General features: G+C 51.5%; 11 non-coding genes and 1 pseudogene across 11 annotated transcripts; all 12 read left to right on the top strand.

The window, feature by feature from the left end:
• The first annotated feature begins 442 nt into the window (after window positions 1-442).
• LOC140475662 (5S ribosomal RNA) lies at window positions 443-561 on the top strand. The gene has a single exon (XR_011960160.1). It is a non-coding gene; the product is annotated as a 5S ribosomal RNA (ribosomal RNA).
• A 1,523-nt stretch (window positions 562-2,084) lies between these two features.
• Window positions 2,085-2,203, top strand: LOC140467332 (5S ribosomal RNA). The gene has a single exon (XR_011955421.1). It is a non-coding gene; the product is annotated as a 5S ribosomal RNA (ribosomal RNA).
• Window positions 2,204-3,727: 1,524 nt separating this feature from the next.
• LOC140469587 (5S ribosomal RNA) lies at window positions 3,728-3,846 on the top strand. Its single transcript, XR_011956167.1, has one exon. It is a non-coding gene; the product is annotated as a 5S ribosomal RNA (ribosomal RNA).
• Window positions 3,847-5,377: 1,531 nt separating this feature from the next.
• Window positions 5,378-5,496, top strand: LOC140469641 (5S ribosomal RNA). The gene has a single exon (XR_011956185.1). It is a non-coding gene; the product is annotated as a 5S ribosomal RNA (ribosomal RNA).
• Window positions 5,497-7,027: 1,531 nt separating this feature from the next.
• LOC140470570 (5S ribosomal RNA) lies at window positions 7,028-7,146 on the top strand. Its single transcript, XR_011956536.1, has one exon. It is a non-coding gene; the product is annotated as a 5S ribosomal RNA (ribosomal RNA).
• Window positions 7,147-8,684: 1,538 nt separating this feature from the next.
• Window positions 8,685-8,803, top strand: LOC140469336 (5S ribosomal RNA). Its single transcript, XR_011956069.1, has one exon. It is a non-coding gene; the product is annotated as a 5S ribosomal RNA (ribosomal RNA).
• A 1,531-nt stretch (window positions 8,804-10,334) lies between these two features.
• LOC140468204 (5S ribosomal RNA) lies at window positions 10,335-10,453 on the top strand. The gene has a single exon (XR_011955615.1). It is a non-coding gene; the product is annotated as a 5S ribosomal RNA (ribosomal RNA).
• Window positions 10,454-11,983: 1,530 nt separating this feature from the next.
• On the top strand, window positions 11,984-12,102 carry LOC140468331 (5S ribosomal RNA). The gene has a single exon (XR_011955635.1). It is a non-coding gene; the product is annotated as a 5S ribosomal RNA (ribosomal RNA).
• Window positions 12,103-13,633: 1,531 nt separating this feature from the next.
• On the top strand, window positions 13,634-13,752 carry LOC140470504 (5S ribosomal RNA). Its single transcript, XR_011956502.1, has one exon. It is a non-coding gene; the product is annotated as a 5S ribosomal RNA (ribosomal RNA).
• Window positions 13,753-15,269: 1,517 nt separating this feature from the next.
• LOC140470396 (5S ribosomal RNA) lies at window positions 15,270-15,388 on the top strand. Its single transcript, XR_011956482.1, has one exon. It is a non-coding gene; the product is annotated as a 5S ribosomal RNA (ribosomal RNA).
• A 1,511-nt stretch (window positions 15,389-16,899) lies between these two features.
• Window positions 16,900-17,008, top strand: LOC140471968 (5S ribosomal RNA; annotated as a pseudogene).
• A 1,531-nt stretch (window positions 17,009-18,539) lies between these two features.
• Window positions 18,540-18,658, top strand: LOC140470275 (5S ribosomal RNA). Its single transcript, XR_011956471.1, has one exon. It is a non-coding gene; the product is annotated as a 5S ribosomal RNA (ribosomal RNA).
• Window positions 18,659-19,506: the final 848 nt, after the last annotated feature.

Genomic DNA, 19,506 nt, shown 5'->3' with positions numbered 1-19,506 from the left:
CATCACATTTCACCCTGCCACCCAGCTCAGTATCATCAGCAAATTTGCTAATGTTATTGCTAATAGCATCTTCTATATCATGAACATATATTGTAAAAAGCTGCGGTCCCAGTACTGATCCCTGCGGTACCCCACTAGTCACTGCCTGCCATTCCGAAATGGAGGCGTGGAGGAGTGTGGAAGGATGAGAGAATGCAGGCTGCAGCCCTATGAAGCAGGGGGAGGTTTTGCAGTTGGCCTGTGTGGGGATGTGGGAGACGACAGGAGCCTGGTGGGCAAGGGCTATCTGGAGGGAGTGAGGGAGGGAGTGAAGCACGCACGGAGGAGAAAGAGCAAAGAGAAAAGAGAGAAAAAAAAAACAAAGGGGATCAAGAGAAAGAGCAGCAAAGAAAATGTGGCTGGCCAGCACGCCTTGAAGTGGGGAGAAAAGGCACGGGCCAGCGCCTGCAGCCATACTAGTCTGAAAACACCCGATCTCGTCTGATCTCGGAAGCTAAGCAGACTCAGGCCTGGTTAGTACTTGGATGGGAGACCGCCTGGGAATACCAGGTGCAGTAGGCTTTTTCCGCCAGCAGGGGCTGCTCAAGTCACCCCTCTGCACTCGTGTTGGGCCACGCACGCAATGCAGCGACAGGTTATTTTTGCTGCCGCTGTGCCTGGCATCAGTCTCCTGGAGACAGGGAGGGGAGGAGAGCGGAGCGCTGCCAAAATCAGCAAGAAAGACGGAAAGAAAGGGATTGGGGCTGCACGCTGTCTGCGGCTGGCAGTCAGGAAAGGAGGACAATAGACAATAGGTGCAGGAGTTGGCCATTCTGCCCTTGGAGCCTGCACCACCATTCAATATGATCATGGCTGATCATCCTTAATCAGTATCCTGTTCCTGCCTTATCTCCATAAGCCTTGATTCCACTATCCTTGAGAGCTCTGTCCAACTCTTTCTTCAATGAATCCAGAGACTGGGCCTCCACTGCCCTCTGGGGCAGAGCATTCCACACAGCCACCACTCTCTGGGTGAAGACGTTTCTCCTCATCTCTGTCCTAAACGGTCTCCCCCGAATTTTTAAGCTGTGTCCTCTGTTTCGGCACTCACGTTTCCTGCCGCCAGAGTGTCCAATCCTTTGATAATCTTATATGTCTCAACCAGATCCCCTCTCAGTCTTCTAAACTCAAGGGTACACAAGCCCAGTCGCTCCAGTCTTTCAGTGTAAGGTAATCCCGCCATTCCAGGAATTGAACTCGTCAACCTACGCTGCACTCCCTCAATAGCCAGAATGTCTCTCCTCAAATTTGGAGACCAGAACTGCACACAGTACTCCAGGTGTGGTCTCACCAGGGCCCTGTACACCTGCAGAAGAACCTCTTTGCTTCTGTACTCAATCCCTCTTGTTATGAAGGCCAGCATGCTATTAGCCTTCTTCACTACCTGCTGTACCTGCATGCTTACCTTCATTGAGCGGTGTACAAGAACCCCCAGATCTCTCTGTACTGTCCCTTGACCGAAATTGATTCCATTTAGGTAGTAATCTGCCTTCCTGTTCTTGCCACCAAAGTGGATAAGCATCCATTTATTCACATTAAAGTGCATCTGCCATGCATCTGACCACTCACCTAACTTGTCCAGGTCACCCGGTAATCTCCTAACATCCTCATCACATTTCACCCTGCCACCCAGCTCAGTATCATCAGCAAATTTGCTAATGTTATTGCTAATAGCATCTTCTGTATCATGAACATATATTGTAAAAAGCTGCGGTCCCAGTACTGATCCCTGCGGTACCCCACTGGTCACTGCCTGCCATTCCGAAATGGAGGCGTGGAGGAGTGTGGAAGGATGACAGAATGCAGGCTGCAGCCCTATGAAGCAGGGGGAGGTTTTGCAGTTGGCCTGTGTGGGGATGTGGGAGACGACAGGAGCGTGGTGGGCAAGGGCTAGCTGGAGGGAGGGAGGGAGGGAAGCACGCACGGAGGAGAAAGAGCAAAGAGAAAAGAGAGAAAAAAAAACAAAGGGGATCAAGAGAAAGAGCAGCAAAGAAAATGTGGCTGGCCAGCACGCCTTGAAGTGGGGAGAAAAGGCAGGGGCCAGCGCCTACGGCCATACTAGTCTGAAAACGCCCGATCTCGTCTGATCTCGGAAGCTAAGCAGACTCAGGCCTGGTTAGTACTTGGATGGGAGGCCGCCTGGGAATACCTGGTGCAGTAGGCTTTTTCCGCCAGCAGGGGCTGCTCAAGTCACCCCTCTGCACTCGTGTTGGGCCACGCACGCAATGCAGCGACAGGTTATTTTTGCTGCCGCTGTGCCTGGCATCAGTCTCCTGGAGACAGGGAGGGGAGGAGAGCGGAGCGCTGCCAAAATCAGCAAGAAAGACGGAAAGAAAGGGATTGGGGCTGCACGCTGTCTGCGGCTGGCAGTCAGGAAAGGAGGACAATAGACAATAGGTGCAGGAGTTGGCCATTCTGCCCTTGGAGCCTGCACCACCATTCAATATGATCATGGCTGATCATCCTTAATCAGTATCCTGTTCCTGCCTTATCTCCATAAGCCTTGATTCCACTATCCTTGAGAGCTCTGTCCAACTCTTTCTTCAATGAATCCAGAGACTGGGCCTCCACTGCCCTCTGGGGCAGAGCATTCCACACAGCCACCACTCTCTGGGTGAAGACGTTTCTCCTCATCTCTGTCCTAAACGGTCTACCCCGTATTTTTAAGCTGTGTCCCCTGTTTCGGCACTCACGTTTCCTGCCGCCAGAGTGTCCAATCCTTTGATAATCTTATATGTCTCAACCAGATCCCCTCTCAGTCTTCTAAACTCAAGGGTACACAAGCCCAGTCGCTCCAGTCTTTCAGTGTAAGGTAATCCCGCCATTCCAGGAATTGACCTCGTCAACCTACGCTGCACTCCCTCAATAGCCAGAATGTCTCTCCTCAAATTTGGAGACCAGAACTGCACACAGTACTCCAGGTGTGGTCTCACCAGGGCCCTGTACACCTGCAGAAGAACCTCTTTGCTTCTGTACTCAATCCCTCTTGTTATGAAGGCCAGCATGCTATTAGCCTTCTTCACTACCTGCTGTACCTGCATGCTTACCTTCATTGAGCGGTGTACAAGAACCCCCAGATCTCTCTGTACTGTCCCTTGACCGAAATTGATTCCATTTAGGTAGTAATCTGCCTTCCTGTTCTTGCCACCAAAGTGGATAAGCATCCATTTATCCACATTAAAGTGCATCTGCCATGCATCTGACCACTCACCTAACTTGTCCAGGTCACCCGGTAATCTCCTAACATCCTCATCACATTTCACCCTGCCACCCAGCTCAGTATCATCAGCAAATTTGCTAATGTTATTGCTAATAGCATCTTCTATATCATGAACATATATTGTAAAAAGCTGCGGTCCCAGTACTGATCCCTGCGGTACCCCACTGGTCACTGCCTGCCATTCCGAAATGGAGGCGTGGAGGAGTGTGGAAGGATGAGAGAATGCAGGCTGCAGCCCTATGAAGCAGGGGGAGGTTTTGCAGTTGGCCTGTGTGGGGATGTGGGAGACGACAGGAGCCTGGTGGGCAAGGGCTAGCTGGAGGGAGGGAGGGAGGGAAGCACGCACGGAGGAGAAAGAGCAAAGAGAAAAGAGAGAAAAAAAAAACAAAGGGGATCAAGAGAAAGAGCAGCAAAGAAAATGTGGCTGGCCAGCACGCCTTGAAGTGGGGAGAAAAGGCAAGGGCCAGCGCCTACGGCCATACTAGTCTGAAAACGCCCGATCTCGTCTGATCTTGGAAGCTAAGCAGACTCAGGCCTGGTTAGTACTTGGATGGGAGACTGCCTGGGAATACCAGGTGCAGTAGGCTTTTTCCGCCAGCAGGGGCTGCTCAAGTCACCCCTCTGCACTCGTGTTGGGCCACGCACGCAATGCAGCGACAGGTTATTTTTGCTGCCGCTGTGCCTGGCATCAGTCTCCTGCAGGCAGGAGACAGGGAGGGGAGGAGAGCGGAGCGCTGCCAAAATCAGCAAGAAAGACGGAAAGAAAGGGATTGGGGCTGCACGCTGTCTGCGGCTGGCAGTCAGGAAAGGAGGACAATAGACAATAGGTGCAGGAGTTGGCCATTCTGCCCTTGGAGCCTGCACCACCATTCAATATGATCATGGCTGATCATCCTTAATCAGTATCCTGTTCCTGCCTTATCTCCATAAGCCTTGATTCCACTATCCTTGAGAGCTCTGTCCAACTCTTTCTTCAATGAATCCAGAGACTGGGCCTCCACTGCCCTCTGGGGCAGAGCATTCCACACAGCCACCACTCTCTGGGTGAAGACGTTTCTCCTCATCTCTGTCCTAAACGGTCTACCCCGTATTTTTAAGCTGTGTCCCCTGTTTCGGCACTCACGTTTCCTGCCGCCAGAGTGTCCGATCCTTTGATAATCTTATATGTCTCAACCAGATCCCCTCTCAGTCTTCTAAACTCAAGGGTACACAAGCCCAGTCGCTCCAGTCTTTCAGTGTAAGGTAATCCCGCCATTCCAGGAATTGACCTCGTCAACCTACGCTGCACTCCCTCAATAGCCAGAATGTCTCTCCTCAAATTTGGAGACCAGAACTGCACACAGTACTCCAGGTGTGGTCTCACCAGGGCCCTGTACACCTGCAGAAGAACCTCTTTGCTTCTGTACTCAATCCCTCTTGTTATGAAGGCCAGCATGCTATTAGCCTTCTTCACTACCTGCTGTACCTGCATGCTTACCTTCATTGAGCGGTGTACAAGAACCCCCAGATCTCTCTGTACTGTCCCTTGACCGAAATTGATTCCATTTAGGTAGTAATCTGCCTTCCTGTTCTTGCCACCAAAGTGGATAAGCATCCATTTATCCACATTAAAGTGCATCTGCCATGCATCTGACCACTCACCTAACTTGTCCAGGTCACCCGGTAATCTCCTAACATCCTCATCACATTTCACCCTGCCACCCAGCTCAGTATCATCAGCAAATTTGCTAATGTTATTGCTAATAGCATCTTCTATATCATGAACATATATTGTAAAAAGCTGCGGTCCCAGTACTGATCCCTGCGGTACCCCACTGGTCACTGCCTGCCATTCCGAAATGGAGGCGTGGAGGAGTGTGGAAGGATGAGAGAATGCAGGCTGCAGCCCTATGAAGCAGGGGGAGGTTTTGCAGTTGGCCTGTGTGGGGATGTGGGAGACGACAGGAGCCTGGTGGGCAAGGGCTAGCTGGAGGGAGGGAGGGAGGGAAGCACGCACGGAGGAGAAAGAGCAAAGAGAAAAGAGAGAAAAAAAAAACAAAGGGGATCAAGAGAAAGAGCAGCAAAGAAAATGTGGCTGGCCAGCACGCCTTGAAGTGGGGAGAAAAGGCAAGGGCCAGCGCCTACGGCCATACTAGTCTGAAAACGCCTGATCTCGTCTGATCTTGGAAGCTAAGCAGACTCAGGCCTGGTTAGTACTTGGGTGGGAGACCGCCTGGGAATACCAGGTGCAGTAGGCTTTTTCCGCCAGCAGGGGCTGCTCAAGTCACCCCTCTGCACTCGTGTTGGGCCACGCACGCAATGCAGCGACAGGTTATTTTTGCTGCCGCTGTGCCTGGCATCAGTCTCCTGCAGGCAGGAGACAGGGAGGGGAGGAGAGCGGAGCGCTGCCAAAATCAGCAAGAAAGACGGAAAGAAAGGGATTGGGGCTGCACGCTGTCTGCGGCTGGCAGTCAGGAAAGGAGGACAATAGACAATAGGTGCAGGAGTTGGCCATTCTGCCCTTGGAGCCTGCACCACCATTCAATATGATCATGGCTGATCATCCTTAATCAGTATCCTGTTCCTGCCTTATCTCCATAAGCCTTGATTCCACTATCCTTGAGAGCTCTGTCCAACTCTTTCTTCAATGAATCCAGAGACTGGGCCTCCACTGCCCTCTGGGGCAGAGCATTCCACACAGCCACCACTCTCTGGGTGAAGACGTTTCTCCTCATCTCTGTCCTAAACGGTCTACCCCGTATTTTTAAGCTGTGTCCCCTGTTTCGGCACTCACGTTTCCTGCCGCCAGAGTGTCCAATCCTTTGATAATCTTATATGTCTCAACCAGATCCCCTCTCAGTCTTCTAAACTCAAGGGTACACAAGCCCAGTCGCTCCAGTCTTTCAGTGTAAGGTAATCCCGCCATTCCAGGAATTGACCTCGTCAACCTACGCTGCACTCCCTCAATAGCCAGAATGTCTCTCCTCAAATTTGGAGACCAGAACTGCACACAGTACTCCAGGTGTGGTCTCACCAGGGCCCTGTACACCTGCAGAAGAACCTCTTTGCTTCTGTACTCAATCCCTCTTGTTATGAAGGCCAGCATGCTATTAGCCTTCTTCACTACCTGCTGTACCTGCATGCTTACCTTCACTGAGCAGTGTACAAGAACCCCCAGATCTCTCTGTACTGTCCCTTGACCGAAATTGATTCCATTTAGGTAGTAATCTGCCTTCCTGTTCTTGCCACCAAAGTGGATAAGCATCCATTTATCCACATTAAAGTGCATCTGCCATGCATCTGACCACTCACCTAACTTGTCCAGGTCACCCGGTAATCTCCTAACATCCTCATCACATTTCACCCTGCCACCCAGCTCAGTATCATCAGCAAATTTGCTAATGTTATTGCTAATAGCATCTTCTATATCATGAACATATATTGTAAAAAGCTGCGGTCCCAGTACTGATCCCTGCGGTACCCCACTGGTCACTGCCTGCCATTCCGAAATGGAGGCGTGGAGGAGTGTGGAAGGATGAGAGAATGCAGGCTGCAGCCCTATGAAGCAGGGGGAGGTTTTGCAGTTGGCCTGTGTGGGGATGTGGGAGACGACAGGAGCCTGGTGGGCAAGGGCTAGCTGGAGGGAGGGAGGGAGGGAAGCACGCACGGAGGAGAAAGAGCAAAGAGAAAAGAGAGAAAAAAAAAACAAAGGGGATCAAGAGAAAGAGCAGCAAAGAAAATGTGGCTGGCCAGCACGCCTTGAAGTGGGGAGAAAAGGCAAGGGCCAGCGCCTACGGCCATACTAGTCTGAAAACGCCCGATCTCGTCTGATCTCGGAAGCTAAGCAGACTCAGGCCTGGTTAGTACTTGGATGGGAGACCGCCTGGGAATACCAGGTGCAGTAGGCTTTTTCCGCCAGCAGGGGCTGCTCAAGTCACCCCTCTGCACTCGTGTTGGGCCACGCACGCAATGCAGCGACAGGTTATTTTTGCTGCCGCTGTGCCTGGCATCAGTCTCCTGCAGGCAGGAGACAGGGAGGGGAGGAGAGCGGAGCGCTGCCAAAATCAGCAAGAAAGACGGAAAGAAAGGGATTGGGGCTGCACGCTGTCTGCGGCTGGCAGTCAGGAAAGGAGGACAATAGACAATAGGTGCAGGAGTTGGCCATTCTGCCCTTGGAGCCTGCACCACCATTCAATATGATCATGGCTGATCATCCTTAATCAGTATCCTGTTCCTGCCTTATCTCCATAAGCCTTGATTCCACTATCCTTGAGAGCTCTGTCCAACTCTTTCTTCAATGAATCCAGAGACTGGGCCTCCACTGCCCTCTGGGGCAGAGCATTCCACACAGCCACCACTCTCTGGGTGAAGACGTTTCTCCTCATCTCTGTCCTAAACGGTCTACCCCGTATTTTTAAGCTGTGTCCTCTGTTTCGGCACTCACGTTTCCTGCCGCCAGAGTGTCCAATCCTTTGATAATCTTATATGTCTCAACCAGATCCCCTCTCAGTCTTCTAAACTCAAGGTTACACAAGCCCAGTCGCTCCAGTCTTTCAGTGTAAGGTAATCCCGCCATTCCAGGAATTGACCTCGTCAACCTACGCTGCACTCCCTCAATAGCCAGAATGTCTCTCCTCAAATTTGGAGACCAGAACTGCACACAGTACTCCAGGTGTGGTCTCACCAGGGCCCTGTACACCTGCAGAAGAACCTCTTTGCTTCTGTACTCAATCCCTCTTGTTTTGAAGGCCAGCATACTATTAGCCTCCTTCACTACCTGCTGTACCTGCATGCTTACCTTCATTGAGCGGTGTACAAGAACCCCCAGATCTCTCTGTACTGTCCCTTGACCGAAATTGATTCCATTTAGGTAGTAATCTGCCTTCCTGTTCTTGCCACCAAAGTGGATAAGCATCCATTTATCCACATTAAAGTGCATCTGCCATGCATCTGACCACTCACCTAACTTGTCCAAGTCACCCGGTAATCTCCTAACATCCTCATCACATTTCACCCTGCCACCCAGCTCAGTATCATCAGCAAATTTGCTAATGTTATTGCTAATAGCATCTTCTATATCATGAACATATATTGTAAAAAGCTGCGGTCCCAGTACTGATCCCTGCGGTACCCCACTGGTCACTGCCTGCCATTCCGAAATGGAGGCGTGGAGGAGTGTGGAAGGATGAGAGAATGCAGGCTGCAGCCCTATGAAGCAGGGGGAGGTTTTGCAGTTGGCCTGTGTGGGGATGTGGGAGACGACAGGAGCCTGGTGGGCAAGGGCTAGCTGGAGGGAGGGAGGGAGTGAGGGAGGGAAGCACGCACAGAGGAGAAAGAGCAAAGAGAAAAGAGAGAAAAAAAAAACAAAGGGGATCAAGAGAAAGAGCAGCAAAGAAAATGTGGCTGGCCAGCACGCCTTGAAGTGGGGAGAAAAGGCAGAGCCAGCACCTACGGCCATACTAGTCTGAAAACGCCCGATCTCGTCTGGTCTCGGAAGCTAAGCAGACTCAGGCCTGGTTAGTACTTGGATGGGAGACCGCCTGGGAATACCAGGTGCAGTAGGCTTTTTCCGCCAGCAGGGGCTGCTCAAGTCACCCCTCTGCACTCGTGTTGGGCCACGCACGCAATGCAGCGACAGGTTATTTTTGCTGCCGCTGTGCCTGGCATCAGTCTCCTGCAGGCAGGAGACAGGGAGGGGAGGAGAGCGGAGCGCTGCCAAAATCAGCAAGAAAGACGGAAAGAAAGGGATTGGGGCTGCACGCTGTCTGCGGCTGGCAGTCAGGAAAGGAGGACAATAGACAATAGGTGCAGGAGTTGGCCATTCTGCCCTTGGAGCCTGCACCACCATTCAATATGATCATGGCTGATCATCCTTAATCAGTATCCTGTTCCTGCCTTATCTCCATAAGCCTTGATTCCACTATCCTTGAGAGCTCTGTCCAACTCTTTCTTCAATGAATCCAGAGACTGGGCCTCCACTGCCCTCTGGGGCAGAGCATTCCACACAGCCACCACTCTCTGGGTGAAGACGTTTCTCCTCATCTCTGTCCTAAACGGTCTACCCCGTATTTTTAAGCTGTGTCCCCTGTTTCGGCACTCACGTTTCCTGCCGCCAGAGTGTCCAATCCTTTGATAATCTTATATGTCTCAACCAGATCCCCTCTCAGTCTTCTAAACTCAAGGGTACACAAGCCCAGTCGCTCCAGTCTTTCAGTGTAAGGTAATCCCGCCATTCCAGGAATTGACCTCGTCAACCTACGCTGCACTCCCTCAATAGCCAGAATGTCTCTCCTCAAATTTGGAGACCAGAACTGCACACAGTACTCCAGGTGTGGTCTCACCAGGGCCCTGTACACCTGCAGAAGAACCTCTTTGCTTCTGTACTCAATCCCTCTTGTTATGAAGGCCAGCATGCTATTAGCCTTCTTCACTACCTGCTGTACCTGCATGCTTACCTTCATTGAGCGGTGTACAAGAACCCCCAGATCTCTCTGTACTGTCCCTTGACCGAAATTGATTCCATTTAGGTAGTAATCTGCCTTCCTGTTCTTGCCACCAAAGTGGATAAGCATCCATTTATCCACATTAAAGTGCATCTGCCATGCATCTGACCACTCACCTAACTTGTCCAGGTCACCCGGTAATCTCCTAACATCCTCATCACATTTCACCCTGCCACCCAGCTCAGTATCATCAGCAAATTTGCTAATGTTATTGCTAATAGCATCTTCTATATCATGAACATATATTGTAAAAAGCTGCGGTCCCAGTACTGATCCCTGCGGTACCCCACTGGTCACTGCCTGCCATTCCGAAATGGAGGCGTGGAGGAGTGTGGAAGGATGAGAGAATGCAGGCTGCAGCCCTATGAAGCAGGGGGAGGTTTTGCAGTTGGCCTGTGTGGGGATGTGGGAGACGACAGGAGCCTGGTGGGCAAGGGCTAGCTGGAGGGAGGGAGGGAGGGAAGCACGCACGGAGGAGAAAGAGCAAAGAGAAAAGAGAGAAAAAAAAAACAAAGGGGATCAAGAGAAAGAGCAGCAAAGAAAATGTGGCTGGCCAGCACGCCTTGAAGTGGGGAGAAAAGGCAAGGGCCAGCGCCTACGGCCATACTAGTCTGAAAACGCCCGATCTCGTCTGATCTTGGAAGCTAAGCAGACTCAGGCCTGGTTAGTACTTGGATGGGAGACCGCCTGGGAATACCAGGTGCAGTAGGCTTTTCCGCCAGCAGGGGCTGCTCAAGTCACCCCTCTGCACTCGTGTTGGGCCACGCACGCAATGCAGCGACAGGTTATTTTTGCTGCCGCTGTGCCTGGCATCAGTCTCCTGCAGGCAGGAGACAGGGAGGGGAGGAGAGCGGAGCGCTGCCAAAATCAGCAAGAAAGAGGGAAAGAAAGGGATTGGGGCTGCACGCTGTCTGCGGCTGGCAGTCAGGAAAGGAGGACAATAGACAATAGGTGCAGGAGTTGGCCATTCTGCCCTTGGAGCCTGCACCACCATTCAATATGATCATGGCTGATCATCCTTAATCAGTATCCTGTTCCTGCCTTATCTCCATAAGCCTTGATTCCACTATCCTTGAGAGCTCTGTCCAACTCTTTCTTCAATGAATCCAGAGACTGGGCCTCCACTGCCCTCTGGGGCAGAGCATTCCACACAGCCACCACTCTCTGGGTGAAGACGTTTCTCCTCATCTCTGTCCTAAACGGTCTACCCCGTATTTTTAAGCTGTGTCCTCTGTTTCGGCACTCACGTTTCCTGCCGCCAGAGTGTCCAATCCTTTGATAATCTTATATGTCTCAACCAGATCCCCTCTCAGTCTTCTAAACTCAAGGGTACACAAGCCCAGTCGCTCCAGTCTTTCAGTGTAAGGTAATCCCGCCATTCCAGGAATTGACCTCGTCAACCTACGCTGCACTCCCTCAATAGCCAGAATGTCTCTCCTCAAATTTGGAGACCAGAACTGCACACAGTACTCCAGGTGTGGTCTCACCAGGGCCCTGTACACCTGCAGAAGAACCTCTTTGCTTCTGTACTCAATCCCTCTTGTTATGAAGGCCAGCATGCTATTAGCCTTCTTCACTACCTGCTGTACCTGCATGCTTACCTTCATTGAGCGGTGTACAAGAACCCCCAGATCTCTCTGTACTGTCCCTTGACCGAAATTGATTCCATTTAGGTAGTAATCTGCCTTCCTGTTCTTGCCACCAAAGTGGATAAGCATCCATTTATCCACATTAAAGTGCATCTGCCATGCATCTGACCACTCACCTAACTTGTCCAGGTCACCCGGTAATCTCCTAACATCCTCATCACATTTCACCCTGCCACCCAGCTCAGTATCATCAGCAAATTTGCTAATGTTATTGCTAATAGCATCTTCTATATCATGAACATATATTGTAAAAAGCTGCGGTCCCAGTACTGATCCCTGCGGTACCCCACTGGTCACTGCCTGCCATTCCGAAATGGAGGCGTGGAGGAGTGTGGAAGGATGAGAGAATGCAGGCTGCAGCCCTATGAAGCAGGGGGAGGTTTTGCAGTTGGCCTGTGTGGGGATGTGGGAGACGACAGGAGCCTGGTGGGCAAGGGCTAGCTGGAGGGAGGGAGGGAGGGAAGCACGCACGGAGGAGAAAGAGCAAAGAGAAAAGAGAGAAAAAAAAAACAAAGGGGATCAAGAGAAAGAGCAGCAAAGAAAATGTGGCTGGCCAGCACGCCTTGAAGTGGGGAGAAAAGGCAAGGGCCAGCGCCTACGGCCATACTAGTCTGAAAACAACCGATCTCATCTGAATTCGGAAGCTAAGCAGACTCAGGCCTGGTTAGTACTTGGATGGGAGACCGCCTGGGAATACCAGGTGCAGTAGGCTTTTTCCGCCAGCAGGGGCTGCTCAAGTCACCCCTCTGCACTCGTGTTGGGCCACGCACGCAATGCAGCGACAGGTTATTTTTGCTGCCGCTGTGCCTGGCATCAGTCTCCTGCAGGCAGGAGACAGGGAGGGGATGAGAGCGGAGCGCTGCCAAAATCAGCAAGAAAGAGGGAAAGAAAGGGATTGGGGCTGCACGCTGTCTGCGGCTGGCAGTCAGGAAAGGAGGACAATAGACAATAGGTGCAGGAGTTGGCCATTCTGCCCTTGGAGCCTGCACCACCATTCAATATGATCATGGCTGATCATCCTTAATCAGTATCCTGTTCCTGCCTTATCTCCATAAGCCTTGATTCCACTATCCTTGAGAGCTCTGTCCAACTCTTTCTTCAATGAATCCAGAGACTGGGCCTCCACTGCCCTCTGGGGCAGAGCATTCCACACAGCCACCACTCTCTGGGTGAAGACGTTTCTCCTCATCTCTGTCCTAAACGGTCTACCCCGTATTTTTAAGCTGTGTCCCCTGTTTCGGCACTCACGTTTCCTGCCGCCAGAGTGTCCAATCCTTTGATAATCTTATATGTCTCAACCAGATCCCCTCTCAGTCTTCTAAACTCAAGGGTACACAAGCCCAGTCGCTCCAGTCTTTCAGTGTAAGGTAATCCCGCCATTCCAGGAATTGACCTCGTCAACCTACGCTGCACTCCCTCAATAGCCAGAATGTCTCTCCTCAAATTTGGAGACCAGAACTGCACACAGTACTCCAGGTGTGGTCTCACCAGGGCCCTGTACACCTGCAGAAGAACCTCTTTGCTTCTGTACTCAATCCCTCTTGTTATGAAGGCCAGCATGCTATTAGCCTTCTTCACTACCTGCTGTACCTGCATGCTTACCTTCATTGAGCGGTGTACAAGAACCCCCAGATCTCTCTGTACTGTCCCTTGACCGAAATTGATTCCATTTAGGTAGTAATCTGCCTTCCTGTTCTTGCCACCAAAGTGGATAAGCATCCATTTATCCACATTAAAGTGCATCTGCCATGCATCTGACCACTCACCTAACTTGTCCAGGTCACCCGGTAATCTCCTAACATCCTCATCACATTTCACCCTGCCACCCAGCTCAGTATCATCAGCAAATTTGCTAATGTTATTGCTAATAGCATCTTCTATATCATGAACATATATTGTAAAAAGCTGCGGTCCCAGTACTGATCCCTGCGGTACCCCACTGGTCACTGCCTGCCATTCCGAAATGGAGGCGTGGAGGAGTGTGGAAGGATGAGAGAATGCAGGCTGCAGCCCTATGAAGCAGGGGGAGGTCTTGCAGTTGGCCTGTGTGGGGATGTGGGAGACGACAGGAGCCTGGTGGGCAAGGGCTAGCTGGAGGGAGGGAGGGAGGGAAGCACGCACGGAGGAGAAAGAGCAAAGAGAAAAGAGAGAAAAAAAAAACAAAGGGGATCAAGAGAAAGAGCAGCAAAGAAAATGTGGCTGGCCAGCACGCCTTGAAGTGGGGAGAAAAGGCAAGGGCCAGCGCCTACGGCCATACTAGTCTGAAAACGCCCGATCTCGTCTGATCTCGGAAGCTAAGCAGACTCAGGCCTGGTTAGTACTTGGATGGGAGACCGCCTGGGAATACCAGGTGCAGTAGGCTTTTTCCGCCAGCAGGGGCTGCTCAAGTCACCCCTCTGCACTCGTGTTGGGCCACGCACGCAATGCAGCGACAGGTTATTTTTGCTGCCGCTGTGCCTGGCATCAGGAGACAGGGAGGGGAGGAGAGCGGAGCGCTGCCAAAATCAGCAAGAAAGACGGAAAGAAAGGGATTGGGGCTGCACGCTGTCTGCGGCTGGCAGTCAGGAAAGGAGGACAATAGACAATAGGTGCAGGAGTTGGCCATTCTGCCCTTGGAGCCTGCACCACCATTCAATATGATCATGGCTGATCATCCTTAATCAGTATCCTGTTCCTGCCTTATCTCCATAAGCCTTGATTCCACTATCCTTGAGAGCTCTGTCCAACTCTTTCTTCAATGAATCCAGAGACTGGGCCTCCACTGCCCTCTGGGGCAGAGCATTCCACACAGCCACCACTCTCTGGGTGAAGACGTTTCTCCTCATCTCTGTCCTAAACGGTCTACCCCGTATTTTTAAGCTGTGTCCCCTGTTTCGGCACTCACGTTTCCTGCCGCCAGAGTGTCCAATCCTTTGATAATCTTATATGTCTCAACCAGATCCCCTCTCAGTCTTCTAAACTCAAGGGTACACAAGCCCAGTCGCTCCAGTCTTTCAGTGTAAGGTAATCCCGCCATTCCAGGAATTGACCTCGTCAACCTACGCTGCACTCCCTCAATAGCCAGAATGTCTCTCCTCAAATTTGGAGACCAGAACTGCACACAGTACTCCAGGTGTGGTCTCACCAGGGCCCTGTACACCTGCAGAAGAACCTCTTTGCTTCTGTACTCAATCCCTCTTGTTATGAAGGCCAGCATGCTATTAGCCTTCTTCACTACCTGCTGTACCTGCATGCTTACCTTCATTGAGCGGTGTACAAGAACCCCCAGATCTCTCTGTACTGTCCCTTGACCGAAATTGATTCCATTTAGGTAGTAATCTGCCTTCCTGTTCTTGCCACCAAAGTGGATAAGCATCCATTTATCCACATTAAAGTGCATCTGCCATGCATCTGACCACTCACCTAACTTGTCCAGGTCACCCGGTAATCTCCTAACATCCTCATCACATTTCACCCTGCCACCCAGCTCAGTATCATCAGCAAATTTGCTAATGTTATTGCTAATAGCATCTTCTATATCATGAACATATATTGTAAAAAGCTGCGGTCCCAGTACTGATCCCTGCGGTACCCCACTGGTCACTGCCTGCCATTCCGAAATGGAGGCGTGGAGGAGTGTGGAAGGATGAGAGAATGCAGGCTGCAGCCCTATGAAGCAGGGGGAGGTTTTGCAGTTGGCCTGTGTGGGGATGTGGGAGACGACAGGAGCCTGGTGGGCAAGGGCTAGCTGGAGGGAGGGAGGGAGGGAAGCACGCACGGAGGAGAAAGAGCAAAGAGAAAAGAGAGAAAAAAAAAACAAAGGGGATCAAGAGAAAGAGCAGCAAAGAAAATGTGGCTGGCCAGCACGCCTTGAAGTGGGGAGAAAAGGCAAGGGCCAGCGCCTACGGCCATACTAGTCTGAAAACGCCCGATCTCGTCTGATCTCGGAAGCTAAGCAGACTCAGGCCTGGTTAGTACTTGGATGGGAGACCGCCTGGGAATACCAGGTGCAGTAGGCTTTTTCCGCCAGCAGGGGCTGCTCAAGTCACCCCTCTGCACTCGTGTTGGGCCACGCACGCAATGCAGCGACAGGTTATTTTTGCTGCCGCTGCAGGCAGGAGACAGGGAGGGGAGGAGAGCGGAGCGCTGCCAAAATCAGCAAGAAAGACGGAAAGAAAGGGATTGGGGCTGCACGCTGTCTGCGGCTGGCAGTCAGGAAAGGAGGACAATAGACAATAGGTGCAGGAGTTGGCCATTCTGCCCTTGGAGCCTGCACCACCATTCAATATGATCATGGCTGATCATCCTTAATCAGTATCCTGTTCCTGCCTTATCTCCATAAGCCTTGATTCCACTATCCTTGAGAGCTCTGTCCAACTCTTTCTTCAATGAATCCAGAGACTGGGCCTCCACTGCCCTCTGGGGCAGAGCATTCCACACAGCCACCACTCTCTGGGTGAAGACGTTTCTCCTCATCTCTGTCCTAAACGGTCTACCCCGTATTTTTAAGCTGTGTCCCCTGTTTCGGCACTCACGTTTCCTGCCGCCAGAGTGTCCAATCCTTTGATAATCTTATATGTCTCAACCAGATCCCCTCTCAGTCTTCTAAACTCAAGGGTACACAAGCCCAGTCGCTCCAGTCTTTCAGTGTAAGGTAATCCCGCCATTCCAGGAATTGACCTCGTCAACCTACGCTGCACTCCCTCAATAGCCAGAATGTCTCTCCTCAAATTTGGAGACCAGAACTGCACACAGTACTCCAGGTGTGGTCTCACCAGGGCCCTGTACACCTGCAGAAGAACCTCTTTGCTTCTGTACTCAATCCCTCTTGTTATGAAGGCCAGCATGCTATTAGCCTTCTTCACTACCTGCTGTACCTGCATGCTTACCTTCATTGAGCGGTGTACAAGAACCCCCAGATCTCTCTGTACTGTCCCTTGACCGAAATTGATTCCATTTAGGTAGTAATCTGCCTTCCTGTTCTTGCCACCAAAGTGGATAAGCATCCATTTATCCACATTAAAGTGCATCTGCCATGCATCTGACCACTCACCTAACTTGTCCAGGTCACCCGGTAATCTCCTAACATCCTCATCACATTTCACCCTGCCACCCAGCTCAGTATCATCAGCAAATTTGCTAATGTTATTGCTAATAGCATCTTCTATATCATGAACATATATTGTAAAAAGCTGCGGTCCCAGTACTGATCCCTGCGGTACCCCACTGGTCACTGCCTGCGATTCCGAAATGGAGGCGTGGAGGAGTGTGGAAGGATGAGAGAATGCAGGCTGCAGCCCTATGAAGCAGGGGGAGGTTTTGCAGTTGGCCTGTGTGGGGATGTGGGAGACGACAGGAGCCTGGTGGGCAAGGGCTAGCTGGAGGGAGGGAGGGAGGGAAGCACGCACGGAGGAGAAAGAGCAAAGAGAAAAGAGAGAAAAAAAAAACAAAGGGGATCAAGAGAAAGAGCAGCAAAGAAAATGTGGCTGGCCAGCACGCCTTGAAGTGGGGAGAAAAGGCAAGGGCCAGCGCCTACGGCCATACTAGTCTGAAAACGCCTGATCTCGGAAGCTAAGCAGACTCAGGCCTGGTCAGTACTTGGATGGGAGACCGCCTGGGAATACCAGGTGCAGTAGGCTTTTTCCGCCAGCAGGGGCTGCTCAAGTCACCCCTCTGCACTCGTGTTGGGCCACGCACGCAATGCAGCGACAGGTTATTTTTGCTGCCGCTGTGCCTGGCATCAGTCTCCTGCAGGCAGGAGACAGGGAGGGGAGGAGAGCGGAGCGCTGCCAAAATCAGCAAGAAAGACGGAAAGAAAGGGATTGGGGCTGCACGCTGTCTGCGGCTGGCAGTCAGGAAAGGAGGACAATAGACAATAGGTGCAGGAGTTGGCCATTCTGCCCTTGGAGCCTGCACCACCATTCAATATGATCATGGCTGATCATCCTTAATCAGTATCCTGTTCCTGCCTTATCTCCATAAGCCTTGATTCCACTATCCTTGAGAGCTCTGTCCAACTCTTTCTTCAATGAATCCAGAGACTGGGCCTCCACTGCCCTCTGGGGCAGAGCATTCCACACAGCCACCACTCTCTGGGTGAAGACGTTTCTCCTCATCTCTGTCCTAAACGGTCTACCCCGTATTTTTAAGCTGTGTCCCCTGTTTCGGCACTCACGTTTCCTGCCGCCAGAGTGTCCAATCCTTTGATAATCTTATATGTCTCAACCAGATCCCCTCTCAGTCTTCTAAACTCAAGGGTACACAAGCCCAGTCGCTCCAGTCTTTCAGTGTAAGGTAATCCCGCCATTCCAGGAATTGACCTCGTCAACCTACGCTGCACTCCCTCAATAGCCAGAATGTCTCTCCTCAAATTTGGAGACCAGAACTGCACACAGTACTCCAGGTGTGGTCTCACCAGGGCCCTGTACACCTGCAGAAGAACCTCTTTGCTTCTGTACTCAATCCCTCTTGTTATGAAGGCCAGCATGCTATTAGCCTTCTTCACTACCTGCTGTACCTGCATGCTTACCTTCATTGAGCGGTGTACAAGAACCCCCAGATCTCTCTGTACTGTCCCTTGACCGAAATTGATTCCATTTAGGTAGTAATCTGCCTTCCTGTTCTTGCCACCAAAGTGGATAAGCATCCATTTATCCACATTAAAGTGCATCTGCCATGCATCTGACCACTCACCTAACTTGTCCAGGTCACCCGGTAATCTCCTAACATCCTCATCACATTTCACCCTGCCACCCAGCTCAGTATCATCAGCAAATTTGCTAATGTTATTGCTAATAGCATCTTCTATATCATGAACATATATTGTAAAAAGCTGCGGTCCCAGTACTGATCCCTGCGGTACCCCACTGGTCACTGCCTGCCATTCCGAAATGGAGGCGTGGAGGAGTGTGGAAGGATGAGAGAATGCAGGCTGCAGCCCTATGAAGCAGGGGGAGGTTTTGCAGTTGGCCTGTGTGGGGATGTGGGAGACGACAGGAGCCTGGTGGGCAAGGGCTAGCTGGAGGGAGGGAGGGAGGGAAGCACGCACGGAGGAGAAAGAGCAAAGAGAAAAGAGAGAAAAAAAAAACAAAGGGGATCAAGAGAAAGAGCAGCAAAGAAAATGTGGCTGGCCAGCACGCCTTGAAGTGGGGAGAAAAGGCAAGGGCCAGCGCCTACGGCCATACTAGTCTGAAAACGCCCGATCTCGTCTGATCTCGGAAGCTAAGCAGACTCAGGCCTGGTTAGTACTTGGATGGGAGACCGCCTGGGAATACCAGGTGCAGTAGGCTTTTTCCGCCAGCAGGGGCTGCTCAAGTCACCCCTCTGCACTCGTGTTGGGCCACGCACGCAATGCAGCGACAGGTTATTTTTGCTGCCGCTGTGCCTGGCACCAGTCTCCTGCAGGCAGGAGACAGGGAGGGGAGGAGAGCGGAGCGCTGCCAAAATCAGCAAGAAAGAGGGAAAGAAAGGGATTGGGGCTGCACGCTGTCTGCGGCTGGCAGTCAGGAAAGGAGGACAATAGACAATAGGTGCAGGAGTTGGCCATTCTGCCCTTGGAGCCTGCACCACCATTCAATATGATCATGGCTGATCATCCTTAATCAGTATCCTGTTCCTGCCTTATCTCCATAAGCCTTGATTCCACTATCCTTGAGAGCTCTGTCCAACTCTTTCTTCAATGAATCCAGAGACTGGGCCTCCACTGCCCTCTGGGGCAGAGCATTCCACACAGCCACCACTCTCTGGGTGAAGACGTTTCTCCTCATCTCTGTCCTAAACGGTCTACCCCGTATTTTTAAGCTGTGTCCCCTGTTTCGGCACTCACGTTTCCTGCCGCCAGAGTGTCCAATCCTTTGATAATCTTATATGTCTCAACCAGATCCCCTCTCAGTCTTCTAAACTCAAGGGTACACAAGCCCAGTCGCTCCAGTCTTTCAGTGTAAGGTAATCCCGCCATTCCAGGAATTGACCTCGTCAACCTACGCTGCACTCCCTCAATAGCCAGAATGTCTCTCCTCAAATTTGGAGACCAGAACTGCACACAGTACTCCAGGTGTGGTCTCACCAGGGCCCTGTACACCTGCAGAAGAACCTCTTTGCTTCTGTACTCAATCCCTCTTGTTATGAAGGCCAGCAT

The sequence above is a fragment of the Chiloscyllium punctatum genome, chromosome 3 (genome assembly GCF_047496795.1).
Source record: "Chiloscyllium punctatum isolate Juve2018m chromosome 3, sChiPun1.3, whole genome shotgun sequence".
In the NCBI taxonomy this organism is placed as follows: Eukaryota; Metazoa; Chordata; class Chondrichthyes; order Orectolobiformes; family Hemiscylliidae; genus Chiloscyllium; species Chiloscyllium punctatum.
The sequence above is the reverse complement of the archived record's forward strand: the minus strand, read 5'-3'. Positions and strand labels throughout refer to the sequence as shown.